The 20131-nt window shown below is 43.7% G+C and overlaps 1 protein-coding gene across 2 annotated transcripts in view; it reads left to right on the top strand.

Moving 5' to 3' along the window:
- Positions 1 to 10535: 10535 nt before the first annotated feature.
- The window catches only part of LUZP1 (leucine zipper protein 1), a 107793-nt gene continuing 98197 nt past the window's right edge, over positions 10536 to 20131 (top strand). The window contains exon 1 of one of the 2 annotated variants that reach the window (XM_049878227.1): positions 10536 to 10618. The gene's annotated coding sequence lies outside the window, so the exon portion shown is untranslated. The remainder of the gene's footprint in view (positions 10619 to 20131) is intronic. The other variant, XM_049878228.1, reaches the window with a different exon arrangement.

The raw sequence follows: 20131 nt of genomic DNA, 5'->3' as shown, positions 1-20131 counted from the left end.
CCTTGGGGACCCAGGTGGTACAGTGGCTAAGAGCTCAGGCTGCTAACCAAAAGGTCAGCAGTTTGAATCCACCAGTCGCTCCTTGGAAACCCTACAAGGCAAGTTATACTCTGTCCTGTAGGGTCGCTATGAGTCAGAATTGACTAGACAGCAAAGGGTACTACGGGACTTTGATATCTCTTTCTGAGAATCCAACTATAAGGTCCTATGGTTCTCTATGGCATACATTCTAACTCAGGCCTCAGGATATCTATATACCCATAAACCCACTGCTGTCCAGTCGATTCCTACTTTTAATGACCCTGTAGGACAGAGGAAAACTGCCCCCACAGGGTTTCCAAGGCTGTCAATCTTTACTGAAACAGGCTGTATTATCTTTCTCCAGAGGAGTGGCTGGTGGGTTCGAAATGCCAGTCTCTGAGTTAGTGGCCAAGCCAGGACTCCTTCAGGGTGCCTATGAACCCCTGAAATTGTAGGCAAGATTTTGTGGATCCATTTGTATATGTGTCACTCTGGGAAGAGATTTCACGGATTTTGTCGGATTCTCAAAGGGGTCCATGATCCCCCCAAAGCTGGGAAAAACATTACTTTAGAACATCCACTGATGGACTAACCTTGTTCCCTTCTCCCCAATAAGGAAGAATAGGTGAAGAAGATAAAAATGCAGTGTGCTGTAGTAGGCAGAGCATGGACTTGGGAGTTAGGCATAACTGGGTTAAAATCCCAGCTTTTCAAAGGATATGAACAGGCATCTCACTAAAGAAGACACCGAGGCGGCTAACAGGTACATGAGGAAATGCTCACAATTATTAGCCGTGAGAGAAATGCAAATCAAAACTACAGTGAGATTCCACCTCGCTCCAGCAAGGCTGGCATTAATCCGAAAAACACAGAATAATAAATGTTGAAGAGGTTGTGGAGAGACTGGAACACTTATACACTGCTGGTGGGAATGTAAAATGGTACAACTACTTTGGAAATCGATTTGGCGCTTCTTTAAAAAGCTAGAAATAGAACTACCATACGATCCAGCAATCCCATTCCTTGGAATATATCCTAGAGAAATAAGAGCCTTTACATGAACAGATATATGCACATCCATGTTCAATGCAGCACTGTTTACAACAGCAAGAAGATGGAAGCAACCAACGTGCCCATCAAGGAATGAATGGATAAATAAATTATGGTATAGTCACACAATGAAATACTACACATCAATAAAGAACAATGGTGAATCCATGAAACATTTCATAACACAGAAGAATCTGGAAGTCATTATGCTGAGTGAAATTAGTCAGTTGCAAAAGGACAAACACTGTATGAGACCACTATTATAAGAAATCAAGAAATAGTTTAAACAAAGAAGAAAATATTCTTTGATGGCTACGAGAGTGGAGGGGAGGGAGGGAGAGGGGTTTTCACTAATTAGATAGAAGATAAAAACTATTTTAGGTGAAGGGAAAGACAACACACAATATAGGAGAGGTCAGCGCAACTGTACTAAACCAAAAGCAAAGAAGTTTCCTGAATAAACTGAACGCTTTGAAGGCTAGCGTAGCGGTAGCAGGGGTTTGGGGACCATGGTTTCCGGAGACATCTAAGTCAATTGGCATAATAAAATCTATTAAGAAAACATTCTGCATCCCACTTTGGAGAGTGGCATCTGGGGTCTTAAGCGCTAGCAAGCGGCCATCTAAGATACATCAAATGGTCTCAACCCACCTAGAGCAAAGGAGGATGAAGAACACTAAAAACACAAGGTAATTATGAGTGCAAGAGACAGAAAGGACCACATAAACCAGAGACTACATCAGCCTGAGAGCAGAAGAACTAGATGGTGCTTGACTACAACCGATGGCTGCCCTGACAGGGAACACAACAGAGAACCCCTGAGGGAGCAGGAGGGCACTGGGATGCAGACCTCAAATTCTTGTAAGAAAAGACCAGACTTAATGGGCTGACTGAGACTAGAAGGACCCTGGAGGTCATGGTCTCCAGACCTTCTGTTAGCCCAAGACTGGTGCCATTCCCAAAGCCAACTCTTCAGACAGGGATTGGACTGGACTATGGGATAGAAAATGATATTGGTGAGGTGAGTTTCTTGGATCAAGTAGACATATGAGACTATATGGGCAGCTCCTGTCTGGAAAAGAGATGAGAGGGCAGAGGGGATCAGAAGCTGGCCAAATGGACACGAAAATACAGAGTGGAGGGAAGGAGTGTGCTGTCTCATTAGAGGGAGAGCAACGAGGAGGAGTATATAGCAAGGTGTATATAAATTTTTATATGAGAGACTGACTTGATTTGTAAACTTTCTCTTAAAGCACAATAAAAATAAAAATAAAAAAAACCCCAGCTTTTCCACTTACCAGCTGTGTGACCTTGAGCAGGTTCCTTAACCTCTCCAAGCCTCAAGGCCACCTCCTCTAGGAAGCCTGCTCTGTATCCTGGATTCATTTAGGTTCTCCCCACCATCCCTAAGTCCTGTTAGCATCTGGACTGCTCGTTTGTAGCCCTTGCTGCAATTGTTATTAAGTAATTAATTGTGTTTAATATTTTCTCTTCTCTCCATTCCCCAGTCCCAAACTCTAAGAAGGTAGGACCTTGGCTGTCTTATAGCCCACACACCTAGTACAGTGCCTGGCACATATTAGACACTCAGCCATTTGTTGTGAAAACAAAAGAGTGAAGGAATAGAGGAATCTATGTCAGGCACTGCACTAGAGGCAGAAGGGATACAAGATGAATAAGCATTGTTTCATCCTGAGGACATCCCAGGCTAGTGGGGGAAATAAGATGTTTGTGCAAGGAAGGCTGCCCTAAGTGAGTTAAAAGAGGGTAAACATTAATGGGGAAGGTACCAAGAGATCTGAAGATGAGTGAGACTCAGTACTCAAAGAGATGATAGAACCACTTGCTTTTGTATTGTGTGCTATGTTGTTGTTGTTATTGGGTGCCGTTGAGTCAGTTCTGACTCATAGTGATCCCATGTGACAGAGTAGAACTGCCCCATAGGGTTTTCTAGGCTGTAATCTTTACGAAGCAGATTGCCAGGACTTTCTTCCATGGAGCCGCTGGATGAGTTCAAACTGCCAACCTCACCTAACCGAGCAGCTAACTGTTGTGCCACCTTATTATGTGGTACAGTCCTCTCGTATTTTATATGTCAGAGAGTACAATTTCTGAGTCTGTTAAAAGTAAAAGCAAAGAGTTTTATTGAGGAGAACGAAATTTGTGAATTGGGCAGCACCCTATTCAGATAGCAATGTGCACCATGGTACAGACAGTTGGGGGGCTTTTACAGAGCAAAACTACAAAATATCATATGACAGGGATTATGAACATATCTTTCTTAACATCAGAACATTTCTGAGAACACTCTGACCAAAATATTTTCCTGAGAATTAGACAACCACAGGGCTCATCAAATGCTTTTTAGAACTTTTGAAATAATCCTTTCTGAGAACAATAAATTGCAAAAGTTGCTTATGAGAATAGGCTAGGAGAACAAAATGGAATCTGGCCTACATCTTTGCCCAAGGCCCTACTCATGTCAGGCACCTTATGCTTTGGAAAAATGCTCTTCCACATCCCCCCCTTTTGGTCAAGAACCATTAGGAATTCTTTGATCACACTTTAGTGAACATTTTCTTCTGCATGGACTGAATTTTGTAGATGGCTGATTGTTATATGGAAGCTTTTTAAGATCCCAGACACTATTCATGGTAGTTGGGCACCATTCATTCTCCACCATGCCACAAACAAAATGCTCTGGTTCAGTGATCTTTCATATTAGGGAAATGTATTTAGAGTGAAAGCCACATTGAGAAGAACAACCAGACAGGCAGAGAGTCCTCGTGCTAAGGTGCAAGGTCACAATTCTCTGGGTAAATGTTTTTTTTTTTTCAAAGTACATAATTCATTGCAGAGTAAAGGGAGTAGTTGGTTGATTACAAATATTAGACATACATTTCATAAGACATCTGACAAGGCCTAGGATAAATATAACAGCAATTAACCTGATTAATCCAGTTTGCAGTATAGAACTTAGCACAAAAACCAATGCCATTGGGGAACCAAATGAAAAAAATGAAGATACCTAAAAGTGAAGAGTCAGGCTTAGGGGGAATAAGGAGCCATGTGGCCTTCTGGTGAATTTTCTTTAAATCTCATTCCACTTCTCCTAAAGTCTTTATCCAAGAACAAGAGGAGGTATTGGTAATGGCACAGATGCCTCCCTGTTGAGCCGTGATAAAGTCAAGAGCTATTCTATCGTCTAGCATTACCTAGCAAGAGACTCTTAAGATTTTTATTGAGCTGTAAGACTGTCTACAGCGTCATTTGCAATTTGTTCCATAGTAGTGGACAGGTTATGGATAGCCTTCTCTAATTGGTGAATACCATGGACTGATATAAAGGCCCAAAGAAAAGACCATTCCTTTCCAGATCTTTCAACTAGGGGGTTCAATTCAACTTCTCTCTTATATCTACCCAAAAAACAAAAATTTTTTGTTTGTTTGTTTGTGTTTTTTTGGGGGGGTATATCTCTGGTTAATATCTTTAGGTCATCTGTCCAACGCATACTTTCTCATTGTAAGAATGAATGTCCAAATGAACTCCTAAAAGACTCAAGTTGCATTGCCTTCTCATTCTCCAACCATTTAGGCAGGGCAATGCCCAAGGTTAAGTTTCATTATTTGGGTTTGGTCCTTCGATGGCAGGGTAATTTGATTCTCTACATAAAAACACATATCTATAAGGGGCAAATGTCATACCAGTTCCAGGATCACTCTCTGGAAGAGGAATGGTTTGATTTATTTGTTCAAGCCACTTGCTTGTGAGGGAGCTGTTGCAGATAGGTAACTGTCCCAACCTACGTTGGGCATAAAAGCGGTTTGATTGATTTTTCTTCAGGAAATCTATTGCTGTTGAGCTTGGTAGTTTTCCAAAATATCTAGGGAATCCAGTGCTTGAGACTGAGAAATTAGAATTAAGTCTACATTGTTGAATCAACCCCCTGAGGAATTTTTCTAAACCTTTCTGAGAAAGATTTAGCATTTTTGTGCAATCTATTTCATATTCCTGGACAAGACTTAAATTAAAACGTGGTACTTGAGGTTGAGTGGGCTGCCCAGGGGGATGCCATAATCTTACTTGCAGGGCTTGTTTAAAGGCAATATTAGAATTTACAGTAGCATTAGGTTGTCGTGTTGTTGTTAGGTGCCATTGAGTCAGTTCTGACTCATAGCGACCCTATGTACGAGAGAATGAAACACTGCCTGATCCTGCGCCATCATTACAATCATCGTTTCGCCTGAGCCCATTGTTGCAGCCACTGTGTCAGTCCGTCTCATTGAGGGTCTTCCTCTGTTTCGCTGAACTTCTACTTTACCAAGCGTGATGCCCTTCTCCAGAGACTGATCCCTCCTGATAACATGTCCAAAGTATGTGAGACGTAGTTTCGCCATTCTTGCTTCCAAGGAGCATTCTGGTTATACTTCTTCCAAGACAGACTTGTTCATTCTTTTGGCAGTCCATGGTATATTCAATATTTTTAACCAACACCCCAATTCAAAAGTGGCAGTTCTTTGGTCTTTCTTATTCATCATCCAGCTTCTGTGTGCATATGAAATGATTGAAAACACCATGGCTTGGGTCAGGGGCACCTTAGTCTTCAAGGTGACATCTTTGCTTCTTAACACTTTAAAGAGGTCTTTTGCAGCAGATTTGCCCAATGCAATGCATCATTTGATTTCTTGACTGCTGTAACCATGGGTGTTGATTGTGGATGTAAGTAAAATGAAATCCTTTTCTCCTTTTATCATGATGTTGCTTATTGGTCCAGTTGTGAGGATTTTTGTTTTCTTTATGTTGAGATATAATCCACACTGAAGGCTGTAGTCTTTGATCTTAATCAGTAAGTGCTTCGAGTCCTCTTCACTTTCGGCAAGCAAGGTTGTGTGATCTGCACAACACAGGTTGTTAATGAGTCTTCCTCCAATCCTGATGCCACGTTCTTTTTCATATAGTCCAGCTTCTTGGATTATTTGTCAGCATAAAGATTGAATAAAAATGGTGAAAGGATACAACCCTGATGTACACCTTTCATGACTTCAAACCATGCAGTATCTACTTGTTATGCCTGAACAACTCCCTCTTGATCTATATACTGTGTCTTCATGAGCTCAATTAGGTAGGAAACTGCAATTTAACAGGACGGGTTAATGGGTCTGAATTCTCATGCCCAGATTGAGGATGGAAATGACAGATCCAGCAATTAGTTAGGGTTCCAGCTCTGGCCACTGCCTGGGCTAAAGTGACAAACGCATTCTTTTTGCAAGTGTTGATGGGAATTAGGGAAAGCAACAAAAGAAAACTTAAGAAGAGCTCCATCATGGAGGAAAACCATCCAAAAAATAATATGACAAAGTAAACAGTAGAAAAACAACTACTATAAAACAAAATCCAGCAACGTCAATGTCTTGCGTACGTAATTACCAAGCAATATAACCAAGTTGGTATAATAAAGCAATTTCAAAGGTGATAAATATTAAGCAAAGTCCAACAGTTTCAGCAACTGGCATTACCAAGTAATGATACCAACTTGGTATAGTAAGGCAATCAATGTCAAAAGTCTGGTAAGCAGGAATGAGAGTCCAAAGATTTCGTTCCACACATACTTGCACTTGAAAAAATATGAAATATAAACAAAGCACTTAACTTGCATAAGATATCCTGGGGTACCCTTACTCCGCAGAGGTGGAGAAACTGTTGTTAAGAGTTCAGTGACTTGCCCAAGGCCACCCGGCTAATAATGGCTGCCTGAGTATATAGCTCATTCACTTCCAAATTCAGCCCATTTCCTCCAGGACTTCTTGTACAGGTCTTGATTTGGATTCCACTAGACTTGTCCTCTCTGAACCTTGGGTCCTCAGCTGCAAAATACCAATAATGACCCCTTATAGCCTATATGGAGCCTTGGTGGCACAGTGGTTAAGCATTTGGCTGCTAACCAAAAGGTTAACAGTTCAAATCCACCAGCCACTCCTTGGAAACCCTACAGAGCAGTTCTACTCTGTTCTGTAGTGTCACTGTGAGTCAAAATTGACTCAACAGCAACTTGACAGTGACATCCCTTGGTGGTACAAATGGTTTGCACTCAATTACTAACCTAAAGGTTGGTGGTTCGACCCAAACAACAGTGTCATGGAAGAAAGACCTGGTGATCTGCTTCCGTAAAGACTACAGCCAAGAAAATCTTATGGAGCAGTTCTACTCTGTAACACACGGCATTGCCTTCAGTCCAAATTGACTCTATGGCAAAGGTTTATAACTTATGTATTGTCTTCAAACTGATCAAGGTGAACCAACATCGGCTTGGTTGGCTTTCTTTTTATGTTTATCTTTACTGCTTTTTTTTTCTGATGACAAAGAAATACATGCTCCTTGTAAAAAATTTAAATTGCAGGAAGATATAATGAGTAAAAATGAAAGTGCAAGTCTAGGCGCAGTAGGCACAAGGTGCTGATATACTGTTATACTTTGGGAGGTGGGGGCAGGGCATGAGACAGGGAGCAAAAAATTCTTCCTGCTTAAAAATCTCTCCTATTGGTCTCAACACAGTTCCTGGACGTTCTGCTAGGTGTTTAGCCATGAAAGTTCAAGTGCAACCAAATAATGGGGTAGGGGGAGAAGGTGAGAATTGTTTGGGTGGGGGCTGTGCTTAGAATCCCAGGAGGAATGGGAGGAACCTGTGAACTTCCTATGGCAGTATGCATATTTAGCTCAGATGCCCACTATTGATATGCCTTGTAGCTATGTTTTCATCCCCTTTCCTCCCTCTTAGCATTTAGTAGTCCGTTTTGAAAGTTTCTACTACACACACACACACACACACACACACACACACACAGACAAAAGCAAAGCACAAAGAAAAAGGGCGAAAGTCCCTCTATTTAGATTTCTATATTCTCCACTTTTTTATGAATCTCCTTTTTTTTTTTTTTTTTTACTAAGCGTATGTAAGTCATAAACATGGGCTCCTACTACCCATTACATTCTGAAACTTACTCTTTTCACTTAACAATACCCAGTAGACAACTTTTCTTGCCTATTTATACCAATCTATCCCATTCCTTTTATTGACTGAGCTGCTTGAGGGCAGGACATTTAGCCCTACTTGCAGCCCATAGGCCAGCACATGGGAGGCCCTTACTGGGAGTACGTGTTGAAATGTCACAGCAGCTACCGTATCTTGGTATGAACTAGATGCCAGGCTCTGTGCTAAGCTCTTTCACACATTATTTTATTTAATCCTTACAGTCACTCTGTGAGGTAGGTTCTATGAGTACTCCCATTTTGCAGAGGATAAACTGAGGTTCAGAGACTTGAAAGCCCAAGGCCACACAGTTGGTTAGTGGTGGAGCTGGGATTTTAATCCTGATGGGTTGTGTGCCAAAGCATGTGTGGTGAATGAATGACTAAGTAGTTGATGGGGCCATGGGTCCTGGGGAGAAAGTTCTGTCTTTAGATGCTTCCCTGTATATACGTTTTTTGTATATACTGAGTTCTCATCAGCACATAGCAGGAACTCCCTAAAGGCCCTTTCCTTGCCTGCAGCAATCCTGTGGCCATGCCTACTTTTCATGGCAAGTGGCATTTTTTGAATCTTCTATTCTAAAAATAAGCCACACGTTGTTAGGGGCGCATGAGGACCAGCCCAGGCATTTCAGGACAACCATTTGCCTGTCCGCAGCGCAGGAAATTAATCAGAACCCCAAAGCCCTTCCCCTCTTCCCACAGGCCAGCGCTCTGGAAACGCCCAGTGCCTCACTGCAGCTCTTCTAGAGGACTGCAGACAGGCCAAGGGCAGTTTAACCCAGATCCATTTCTCTGTAAGGAAAGCGAGAGCAGAAAGGCACGAAGGAGAAACGGGTCAGCTCTTCTGCAAAGAACTTGCAGAGAGAGAGCTGTGCAGCTGTCCCCAACTTGGAGGGGTGCGGAGTGACAGGCACTCTGGGGCATCAAATGTGACTCTGCAGAATTCACCTGGGGCCTGGAGTCTCCAGTGCTGGTTCCTGTTCTAACGGCAATGTGTGGTAGGGCTGCTTGCTACAAGCCTCTTCCTCTCTCAGGATCCCCAAATCTCCCTCTGCAAAATGATTGGGTGAATTATTGCTGTGTACTCTGTCCTATAAGGTCGCTATGAGTCGGAATCCACTCGACCGCACTGGGTTTTCTGGGTAGTGTTCAGTGCTAGATATAGTACTGATGATAATAATACTAAGGAAAATAAGAATAACAACGACATCCTTTGTGGAACACTGTGCCTGGTGCTTTCCACACAGCATCTTATGTAATTTTAAAACAAACCCTATAAGGACCACATTATTACGCCCATTTTGCGGGTGAGGAGACTGAGGATCACAGAGAACTAGTAGGGGCCAGGAGAACCCCAGCTCCACAAAAATGTGTGAGTTTTGACCTCTAGGAAGTGCTAAGGAACAAACTGGGGCAGCGTGCGTGACTATGCCCTTAAAAGCGATACTGCCAATATTCAAAGGGGCATTCGGAGCAGGGAGTAGGCTTCTGGCTGGGGAAACCAGGAAGCTGCACACGGAGATGAGAAGCAAGGGAAGATCATGAGCAAAGGGGGAAATGTGGGAAAGCAGTGGGTGTGTTAGGGCAAGTTTGGCTAACCTTTACTCCGTGTGTGTGTGTGTGCGCGCATGGCCTGTGTATCTGGAAAAGTAGGAAGCGCTCAGACTGGACCAAGACTTTGGCCTTTATTCCTTCAAGAGATGTCTCAAGAGATGAGCTATGCTGCTGCAGTTGGAAAGCAAGCGCCGTCAGCGCATCTGTGTCCTGGCTTGTGAGTGCCGCTCCGTGCCAGTGAGCGCGTGGGAAGGCATCCGCCTGGGAGAGCGTGTCTCCTGCTGTGTCCTGTACCTTGCTGGGTGTGGCGCTTGGGCTCCCGTCAAAGGTTCCCCCCACTTCTCTGGACACTAGGTACCTTGCACATAGTAGGCCCACAGGAACTATGTCATAAAGCTATCGAAGGGATTTTTTTTTTTTCTTTTCCTTTCCTCTGTTGGACGGACTTCTGAGAACATCTAGTCATCACTCCTTCCCAGTTTAATGAAGGTATAAGTGGGGAATACAGATGGGAAGAGACTCCTCTAGGGTCACAACGAATTAATAGCTGTTCTGGGAACTGGAAGTCATGGCTCCTGAGTTCAAGCGGAGTTCCTTTTCCATAGGCTCAGGGCTAAGCACCTTTACATGAAGTACCTCACTGAAGCCTCATGACCCCCCTATCAGAGCACCCTTTCGAAAGCAGGGTGTCTTGCCTTCCGTTTCTGTTTCCCCTCGCGCCTAACACAGGCCCCGGTCACCTAGGCAATAAAAACTTCTCCCAGTCCAAGTAAGGGGGAGGAAGGCCGGAGGGGGCGGGGCGTTGTGGAAGCCCCGCCCCTCTAAGCAGGTCCCTCCCCCGGTCCCTGACGTTGCCCTGGCCCCGCCCCTCATTGTCAGTCCGGGGGAGCCGGAGGAGGCGCCGGCCGCCGGGAGCCCAGCGCGGAGCCCAGCGCGGAGCCCAGCGCGGCCCGGAGCTGCGGAGGTGAGGGGTCCGCGGGGAGGCTGCGGGAGCTGGTCGGGGGCGCGGCGCGGGCGGCCGGGGCGTGCGGCGGGAGAGGAGGGCGGCCAGAGGGGTCGGGGCGGCCGGGGGCTTCGGGGCAGAGCCGGGGGGCGACCCGGGGGGGAGCCGCGGCTGGGGGGTGGGATAAGAGTGTGAGCGGCTTTCTGGATGGAGATGGGGGCGAGCTGCTGAGGGGGAATCTTCGGGGCGAGACCTGGAGGTTTTTTCTGGAGTTGGAGGAAGAGAATCCGAGGGGGTTTTCTTTCGGAGGCGGAGGGAGGTTCGGAGGGGACTTCTCGGTGGGAGAGAAATGCTGGGGGCGCAGCTGGGGAGACGTTTTCAGGGGGCGAGGCTCCCAGAAGAGTTTCGAGGGTCGGGGCCGGCTGCGGGGGCGCGCGTGGGAAGCGGTGCGCTGGCGCGGGCCGGTGGGGGCGGGGAGCGGCGCGGCGCGGCCGGGTGGGGGGCCGGGGCGCCGGGGAGGGGGCTGCGCGGGGCCCGGCGGGCACCGGGGAGGAAGGAAGTGATCATACAGGAAGAGCCGGGAGCTCCCGAGGAGGAGGAGGAGGAGAGGAGGAGGAGGAGGAGGAGGAGTGGGGGGGAGGTCCGGGAGCGCGGCGGCCGGCGTGCGGGACGGGCTGTGGGGGCGCGGGGGCGCGGGCCGGGGAGGGGTCCCGCCGCGGGCGCAGCTGTCGGCGGCGCGGGCCGGTGTCCCGAGCGATGCCGCGCTCGAAGCCAGACCACTGGGCCGGGAAGGAATGCGAGGCATTCGCTTTGTTTAAGTTGCCAGTAGACAGTCCTGAGGACTAATTAATGGTGGAATCTGCAGGGGGACGCGGCCAGCCGGCCCGGGCCGCCCCCCGCGCGCCGCCGCGGCCAACTTTCCGCAGCGCGCCGCCCGCCTCCTGCGCACCCCGCCCCCGGCCGCCGGGAAGGGGGCCGTGGCTCCCCAAACGCTGGAGCCAAGTGAGGTTTCTGGGGCCCGTGGCCTCTGGCTGCCCAGGCGGCCTTCAGGGAGCCCGGCGTCCCGGCGTGGTCGGGTTGGGGGCTCGGAGCCCCGTGGAGAGCTCTCTGAGGTGCCTGCGGTTTCGGTTAATAACCTGGGAGGAGACTCTGCAAGCCGAGGAAGACCATCTCGCTGCTTTGGAGCATCTGTTTCTTCATCGCGTCAGCCCCTTTCCTAACACTGCAGTGCTTGTTGTGGCTTGTTTCGGAAATGCCGAGGCCAGTGCTCACACTTGAGGGTGGGAAGGGGGAGAGGATAGGCACCCCAAAAGAACCTGCAGTGTGATCTCCAGGAGACCAGAGACTGCTTGCAGATTCTCCCTCGCACCTTCACTGACTTGAATGACCTTGGGGAAGGGATTGTGCTTCTGAGCGCCTGGCGCCTTATCTGTCCTTTGAAGAGAAAATACTCCCTGGACCTCCCTGCCTTTTGGGAATATTTTGAGGGGTGGGGTTTGTTGGAGATACTTCTATACAAGTTGCTGCAGCTCTGGCCTAGAGAGCAGGACTTGTGTCAGAGCAGGGAGAGTTGAGGTCACCCACTAAGATTTTACTGCCTCAGATAGGGAGGGAGGGGTTTGGATGTTAGGAGGATATTTCTTTAAGGAGAACCCGGATAGTATGTTCTAGATTGCTTTCCATCACTTTGTGTGCAGGATTGTTGGCATTCGAGTGGTTAAATTGAATAACCTCCATAGAAAATTCTTCGCTTGTCAGAGATAATTATTTTGCTCAGAATTCCCCTTGGGGCAGATTAAGGTTTTGGTCGATTTACTCAGAAGAATTTTCAAGGTTTCTAAAATTAAATCACTTTTCTAAACATAGTAACTAAAGTTTAAAAAACTGGAAGTAGTGGGATAGAAGGGGAGGGGGCTGGAGTGTGGACAAAGCAAATACAGGTTCATTGTTGACCTTCGATTGGTAATCTAGTTTGTGAGTTTGCTTTCCTTGGTTATTAGGTGTTAGTCTTAAATAATTTAAGTTGAAGAAAGAGAGCTAATATTGTTGAGTTGCCTTCTGTGTGCCCAGTAATTGTGCTAGATGGTTTATTTCTCATATCATTGGCATCCCAGTTTTACAGACGAGCTAACCTGAGGTTCAGAAAGGCAAAGTGACTTTCCCAAGAAGAAGTGGAGCTGCAGTTCAAACCCGTCTCTGTTTCTAAGGTCCATGGTTATTTCCACTCTGCATACTGCCTTGGGAACCAGGAGACTTAGTTTCTAGTCTGTGACTCAGCCTCTGGGTTACTGTGGACCTTAGAAAAAGTCAGCTAAGTCTATTCTCCAGTAACATTGGCTTCTTTTCTTTGAGCGATGTTGTCAGTATGCTTCTGAGGTTTTCGAGTTTTTTAGTAGAAAGACAAACATGTAAGACTGTGGTAGGAGTATGTCTTATATGCACTATGTGCTTAGAAATTTTTTGCTTGTGATGGACTCATTTGTATTAGAATATAGAATTATCGGATTTCATAAGATGTCATTTAGGTAATGGGAGATGGTGGGCAGCTAATGGCCCTTCCACTGTAGAGGTCAACATTAAGATGATATTTATGATCAGAAACGGAATGATTTTTCATGTAACATGACTTTTTGGGACAGTGTTGGCTTATGAGTAAAGCACACTGCCGGTAAAACCCAAATAGTCCAAGTTGGAAGATTTGGTGTGAACTTTGACCCACATAACTATTTGCTGAATGAATGCATTCTTAAAAAAAAAAAAAAGGGCTTTATTGAGCTATAATTTACATACAATAAATTTCATCAGTTTTAAACATACAGTTTGATGAGGTTTGACAAATGTGTACAGTTGTGTAACACTGTCACCGCCTTTGTTCTTTTGAACTCTTGTGTTATCTCTTAGGAATCATGTAGCAGGGTAATCCCTGGGGATACGAGGTTTCTGTGCTCAGATTTGGAGTCCCTGGGTGGTGCAGATGGTTAACATGGTTGGCTCCTAACCATAGGGTTGGAGGTTCAAGTCTACTCAGAAGTCCATTGGAAGAAAGGGCTGGCAATCTACTTCTGAAAAATCAGTCATTGAAAACACTATGGAGCACAGTTTTACTTTGACACACATGGCACTGTCATGAGTCAGAATTGACTCAGGGGCACCTGGTTCTGCTCAGGTTCAGTCCTGGTTCAATCAGAGTGAAAGTCTGCGTGCCAACTTAGTAGGAACCAGGAGAGCTTAGGTGTTTAATGGTGAGGTGAGTGAGAAGAACAAGAGAGGTAGAGATGGGGACACTTGTCAGGTCAGGGGAAGGATGAATACATTTGGGAGGAACCCGATTTAGTTTCTTCTAGGACAGAAACACATTGTGACGGAAAAAAATTACCGAAAGTTTGATTAAGGAGTTGAATTTAATTTTTGTTTCCTTTTTTGAAATGGTAGCTCCTGAAATACAAAGCTTAACATCTTTGGCTATACCTAAGAAATACTTAACACTTTGTGGTGGTTCAAATAATGCTTAAGGGTGGGGGTGCTGTAAAGTGATTGACGGCCTTGCACTTGCACCTGTGAGAGAATATCCCCAGTGTTATCTCTAACTTAGCTGATATTCTACAAAGGAAAATACATTAGGCAGGAATTGCGACTTTCTGGGAAGATAAAAGATTATTTTTTTTTCTTCTCGTAATTTTTCAAGTTATGGAACCTGTCCAGATCTGCTTTAACTCGTACTAGAAAATGCATGAAACCTGTGCTACTTAGCTTCTAGAAACACCATTTCTACCACTTAGTCGTTCTTGTTCCTCTTTATCCACTCTATTTCTGTGTGTTGACTATCTTATAATTCCTTTCTCCCACCCATGAATTCATCTGAGAATGAAAACTCTGGTTACATCAGCCATCAACTCTCCAAATACCATTAAACCAAAACCAGAGTCACTGCTGTCAAGTTGATTCGGACTCATAGGGATCTTGAAGAACAGAGTAGAACTGCCCCATGGGATTTCCAGGGCTGTAAAACTGTATGGAAGCAGACTGCCACATCTTTCTCCACGGAGCCGCTGGTGCGTTTGAACCCCCTGATTTTTCGGTTAGCAGCTGAGTGCTTTTTAACCACTGTGGTACCAGGGCTCCTCTGGATACCATTAGAAAATAATAAATTAAAATGCACTCCAGATTACCAGCTCGACATTTTGGGTAGCTGTAGGGAGAAACCCTGGTGGCGTAGTGGTTAAGTGCTACGGCTGCGAACCAAAAGATCGGCAGTTTGAATCCGCCAGGCGCTCCTTGGAAACTCTATGGGGGCAGTTCTGCTCTGCCCTATAGGGTTGCTATGAGTCGGAATTGACTCGAGGCGCTGGGTTTTATAGGGAGAAAATAACAACCCAGTGAAATAGTTATCTTCATTTTATAGACAAGGGAGCTAAGCTCAGGGCAGTTATTGTCAGAGCTAGAGAAGGATAGAGCATTGATTTGAGCTCAGATGCGACTGATGCTAAAATCTGGGATCTTTCTATTATGTCACACTCTGGTGTATTGGGTGAGGGCAAGGCCAAGGAAAGAGCTTGACAGTACAATATTAAGATATAAGTCACAGCGTGACAAGCATTGCTAACCTTTCTAGGCATTGCCCTTTTCATCTGTCCGTTTATTAATTTCTGCAGGTACATCTTTACAGTCTTAGGAATTTATAGTTCATTCTTTATTGCATAATCCCTTCCCTAACCCAGCATTTATTCTTTATAAACATGGTACCTCGTAGTCACTAGCTGTCTGACTTACTCCTCCCCAATTTTATATTTGTATGAAGGCTTTCATCAGGTTAAACTGTTATCCTTTGTTCCCCTCTATTCTCATTTTATCTTTTATTAACTTCCATAATCTTCTCTCATTATCTTTTGTCGAAGAAGGAATATTTGTAATCAGCGTATTTGTTTTTAAACTTTACTCTTTAAAAAAAAAAAAAAATATATATATATAGGTAGAACGCATTTACGTTTATACACACTTCAAACCACCAGTAAACTCCAGTGACTAGAAATTTCCTTTTGAAGTGTGAGGAAAGAGTAATATTTTAAGAACGTACATTATGTTATCAAAAACTTGAATAAAACTGATAAAATTACTACAACTTTTTGTTGAAATATATAATACGTCTATGCAGAGAAGTGCACATATCATAAGAGTACAATTTGATGAATCTTTTCCAAAGTGAATACACCCATGTAACCAGCACTCAGATTAAGAAACAGCGTTACCGGTTACCTAGCTGTCCCCATTGTACTCCCCTCCAGTTCCTGCCTCCCCTCTTCTCCACAGGGTAATCTCCATCCTGCCTTCTAAAGCAGCAGATTAGTTTCGCCCATCTTTGAACTTTGTGCAGATGGAATTATAAAGTTTATATTCTTTTGGACCTGGCTTCTTTTACTCAGAGGATCCCTGGTGGAGCAGTAGTTAAGTGCTTGGCTGCTAACCAGAAGGTCCTCCGTTCAGACTCAGCCAGCTGCTCAGCAGGAGAACGATGTGGTAGTCTGCTTCCGTAAAGATTACAGCCTTGGGGACCCTATAGGGCAGCATTCAGTCCTGAGGGTTACTATGAGTCAGAACTGACTCAAGAGTAGCATTTTTTTTTTTTCCTTTTACTCAGCATTGTGTTTAAGAGTATGCAAAAACTTAATGATTTCCCTTTGGGGTTGGAATAAAATCCAAATTAAAACATTCTTACCACGGCCTATAGTCTTTTGTATAGCCTGGCTGCTGTCTACCTCTCCAGCTTCATCTTTTGCCAGTCTCATTACCCATTTATCCATGCTTCAATCACACTAGCATCTTTTTAAACTCAACAAGCTCTTTCCTACCTCAGGACCTTTGCACAGGTGGCCACATTTTTCTTTGAACACTTTCCCTGCTTTTCGCATGGCTGCCTCCTTCAAGCCTCAGTTTATGTGTATCAGAGATACTTTCTCTCATCATCTTGTCTTGCTAGGCCTTTCCTGTTATGTCCTGTTACTGGCTTCTGTTGCCTCCCTTCATAAAAAGGACCTATGAAAATTTGTAACGATATATCTGCTTGCATGATTATTGTTATCCATCTTCTTCACTAGACTGCACAAGAGAAAGAATCGTCTGTTTTGTTCACCAGCGTATACTCAGTACCTAAGACTGTGACTGACATGCAGTAGGTATTTAATAGATATATTTAATGGCCATATTCCCATTTCAGGACCTTTGTTCCCATGATATTTTGTCCTTTTCTTTTCTGTTGCATGCTGTTTAACTATTTAAATCATTTTCATTCTTCAAGACTCAGTTCAAGTTTTGAAGTCTCTCCTGACTATAATGGTAAATCTTTCTTCTCTAAGATTTTGGAGGATTTATTCCTGATGCCCCATCATCTTCTTGGTTAGCCACACTAGCTGTGTCCTCTCTACTTATTTGGATCAAAAGCTTCTTAGTTTCTCAGAGAAGTTGTAGCTTGTAATGCCAGTACCCATCATAGTCTTGGTTAATGACTAACTTGTATCTTAATTACCTAATTTGATGAGCAGCTTTTTGAATAGTAGCTAAACTTGTCTTAGCCAGTCCTCTCCTCAGTTCCTTTCACTGAGCTTGGCGCATAGTAGGTCCTCAGCAGGGTTTTTGTTGATCATAATGATGCTTGTGTATGACTTCTGCTTAGTGTTTAATCCAAAGTCTGAGCATGAACTGCTTGGGGTGAGAATAGTGTTGGGGTGTGAAAGTACAGGAGTCCCATCCTGGTGCCACAAAGCTGTCCACAGATATCCCTTTGGAACCTGCCACTGGCAAAAAAACTAGCTTTGCACAGTTCTCTCTTGGAAAGATGCTTAATCAGTGCTTGGTGGATGCTCTCAAATTGGAGTTACTAACTGAAACAAGATGCTAGGCAGCACCTCATTTGTGTTATTCTATTGAATAACATTTTATTTTGATATCAACCATGACGTTTTTAAACTAGTTAAATCTGTTTAAAGGCACCTTCTCTGATCTGCCAGTAAGCTCTCTTAATAGTTATTATAAGAATGTAAGTATACTGTATGTACTAACTTTAAGCCAGGTTAAATACAAATTTAGATTAGTGGTGACTGGGATGATTTAACTTAATACGCATTTCACAATTGAGTGACTAATGTCTTTTCTAAAGAGGTGTCTAAGTTAGAAGCAACTGGACAGCACACAACAACAACTATATTTTAAAAATGTGGTTACTTTTACCTTCCTGATGGAACTATATCCATGGAAGACTGCATGGTAATTTAGTAATTATTTTTATGGAAACTTTGAAGCAGAGGTACTTGTGAAGTTTATGAGAGACATTGGAGTAATTTTATTAACTTTCATAATCTTCTCTCATTGTTATCTTTTGTTTAAGAAGAAATATTTGAAATCAGCCTATTTATCCCAACTAGGTTAAAAAAAAAAAAAAGGTAGAACGTATTTACATTTATCCATACTTCAAACGACCAGTAAACTGCAAAAACTAGGAATTTCCATTTCAAATGTGTGCAGAGACAAATGATAAACTGTGGGGTATATATTATAAAAAGTAGTTTTCATAGTGGGTTGAGAAGTTGGTACATTTTCAAGCTAATCTCCTACACGTTATGCATTCATGTAGTAGAACTGCCCCGTAGGGTTTCGAAGGAGCAGCTGGTGGATTTGAACAACAGACCTTTTGGTCAAGAGCTGAGCTCTTAACCACTATGCCACCAGGGCTCCACATCCACAGTAGAATTGTTCATGATGTTGGCGGCGAGGCATCATGAGATCTTGGAGTACTTTTCTGAACCATTAAATTTTAGTCAAGTAAAGCTTGTGTTTAATATGATTTATTATATTCTGATTCTGTGACAGTTGGTGGAAACCCTGGTGGCATAGTGGTTAAGTGCTATGGCTGCTAATCCAAGGGCTGGCAGTTTGAATCCGTCAGGTGCTCCTTGGAAACTATGGGGCAGTTCTACTCTGTCCTATAGGGTCGCTATGAATCGGAATCGACTCGACGGCATTGGGTTTGGTTTGGTGACAGTTAGTTACCCATTTGTGGCATACTCTTATTCGTTGACCATTTTGGTTAAATAGCAATTTGTTTAAAGCTATAAAGTTCCAGTTCTGTAGCCTCAGGAAGCCTCAATTTCCCCATCTGTAAAATGATGAGGGTGATTGTTAGAATTAAATCATTTATCATACAAAGACAGTGCCTACTGCCTAGTACATAGTAAATATTAGCTATTATTTGTTTCGCTTTTGTATTTTTTTATATATAAAGAATAGAAGAAAAATTTCCTGTTTTTATACTATAGTACATATGATTTAGTCTAGAATCAGATAACATTCTTTGTAGTTGGCAGACTAGAAGAAACTCAAGAGTTTTTTACAGCTAAATTTTAACTTCACAAATTTCTGATGATGCTAAGCCACTTTCTCAGTGACTAATAAGATTTCCTTTATAACAAATCTGCTTTTCTAAAATGGCTCGTCCTTAGCCTAAACACTGATTATAGTTTTTAAAAGAGAGATGATTTTTAGATACTTTAGTTAGCCCTTTTCAGCATTTAAAGAGACCCTGCAACTGGGAATTGAGACTGTTGGTGAGATAATATGGGAATATTTCACACCATTAAATTTTTTGAAAATTAAAAAAAAATTAAATATTAAATCTGGTTATACACCTTGGGGATAGTGATATTAGTACAGTTAGCTACTTACTCTTCCTTATTCCAGGTACGGATCTCAAGTGATTACTACGACATTAGCTATAATAGCTGTGTGTCAGGCACGATCCTAAGCATTTTATGTACATTAATTCATTTACTCGCTCATTCAAGAAATATTTATTGCCTACCATGTGCCTGATACAGTCTCATTTAATCCTCATCACACCTGTGAGTTAGGTATGTTGTTTATTACTTTAGCTCCATTTTACAGATGAGGAACTGGGACACAGAGAAGCTAAGTATCTTGTCCGATGTCACAAAGCTGTGAAGGTCAGAGTTGGGGTTTTGTTCTAGAATACTGTCTTAGTCATCTAGTGCTGCTACAACAGAAATACCACAAGTGGGTGGCTTTAACAAAGAGAAATTTATTCTTTTACAGTCTAGAAAGCTAGAAGTCCAAATTCAGGGTGCCAACTCCAGGGGAAGCCTTTCTCTCTCTCTTAGCTCTGAGGGAAGGTCCTGGTCATCATTCTTCCCCGGTTGAGGAGCTTCTCAGAGCAGGGACCCTGGGTCCAAAGGATGTGCCAGTCTCCTGGCTTTGTTTTCTTGGCAGTATGAGATTCCCCTATCTCTCTGCTCCCTTCTCTCTTATATATCTCAAAAGAGACTGATTTAAGACACAACCTGATCTTGTAGATTGAGTCCTGCCTCATTAACATAACTACCTCTAATCCCACTTCATTAACATCATAGAGATAGGATTTATAACACATAGGAAAATCACATCAGATGACAAAATGGTAGACAGTCACAAAATACTGGGAATCATGGCCTAGCCAAGTTGACACATATTTTGGGGGATACTGTTCAATCC

This window comes from Elephas maximus, chromosome 3, assembly GCF_024166365.1.
Source record: "Elephas maximus indicus isolate mEleMax1 chromosome 3, mEleMax1 primary haplotype, whole genome shotgun sequence".
Lineage (NCBI taxonomy): Eukaryota > Metazoa > Chordata > Mammalia > Proboscidea > Elephantidae > Elephas > Elephas maximus.
The sequence above is the reverse complement of the archived record's forward strand: the minus strand, read 5'-3'. Positions and strand labels throughout refer to the sequence as shown.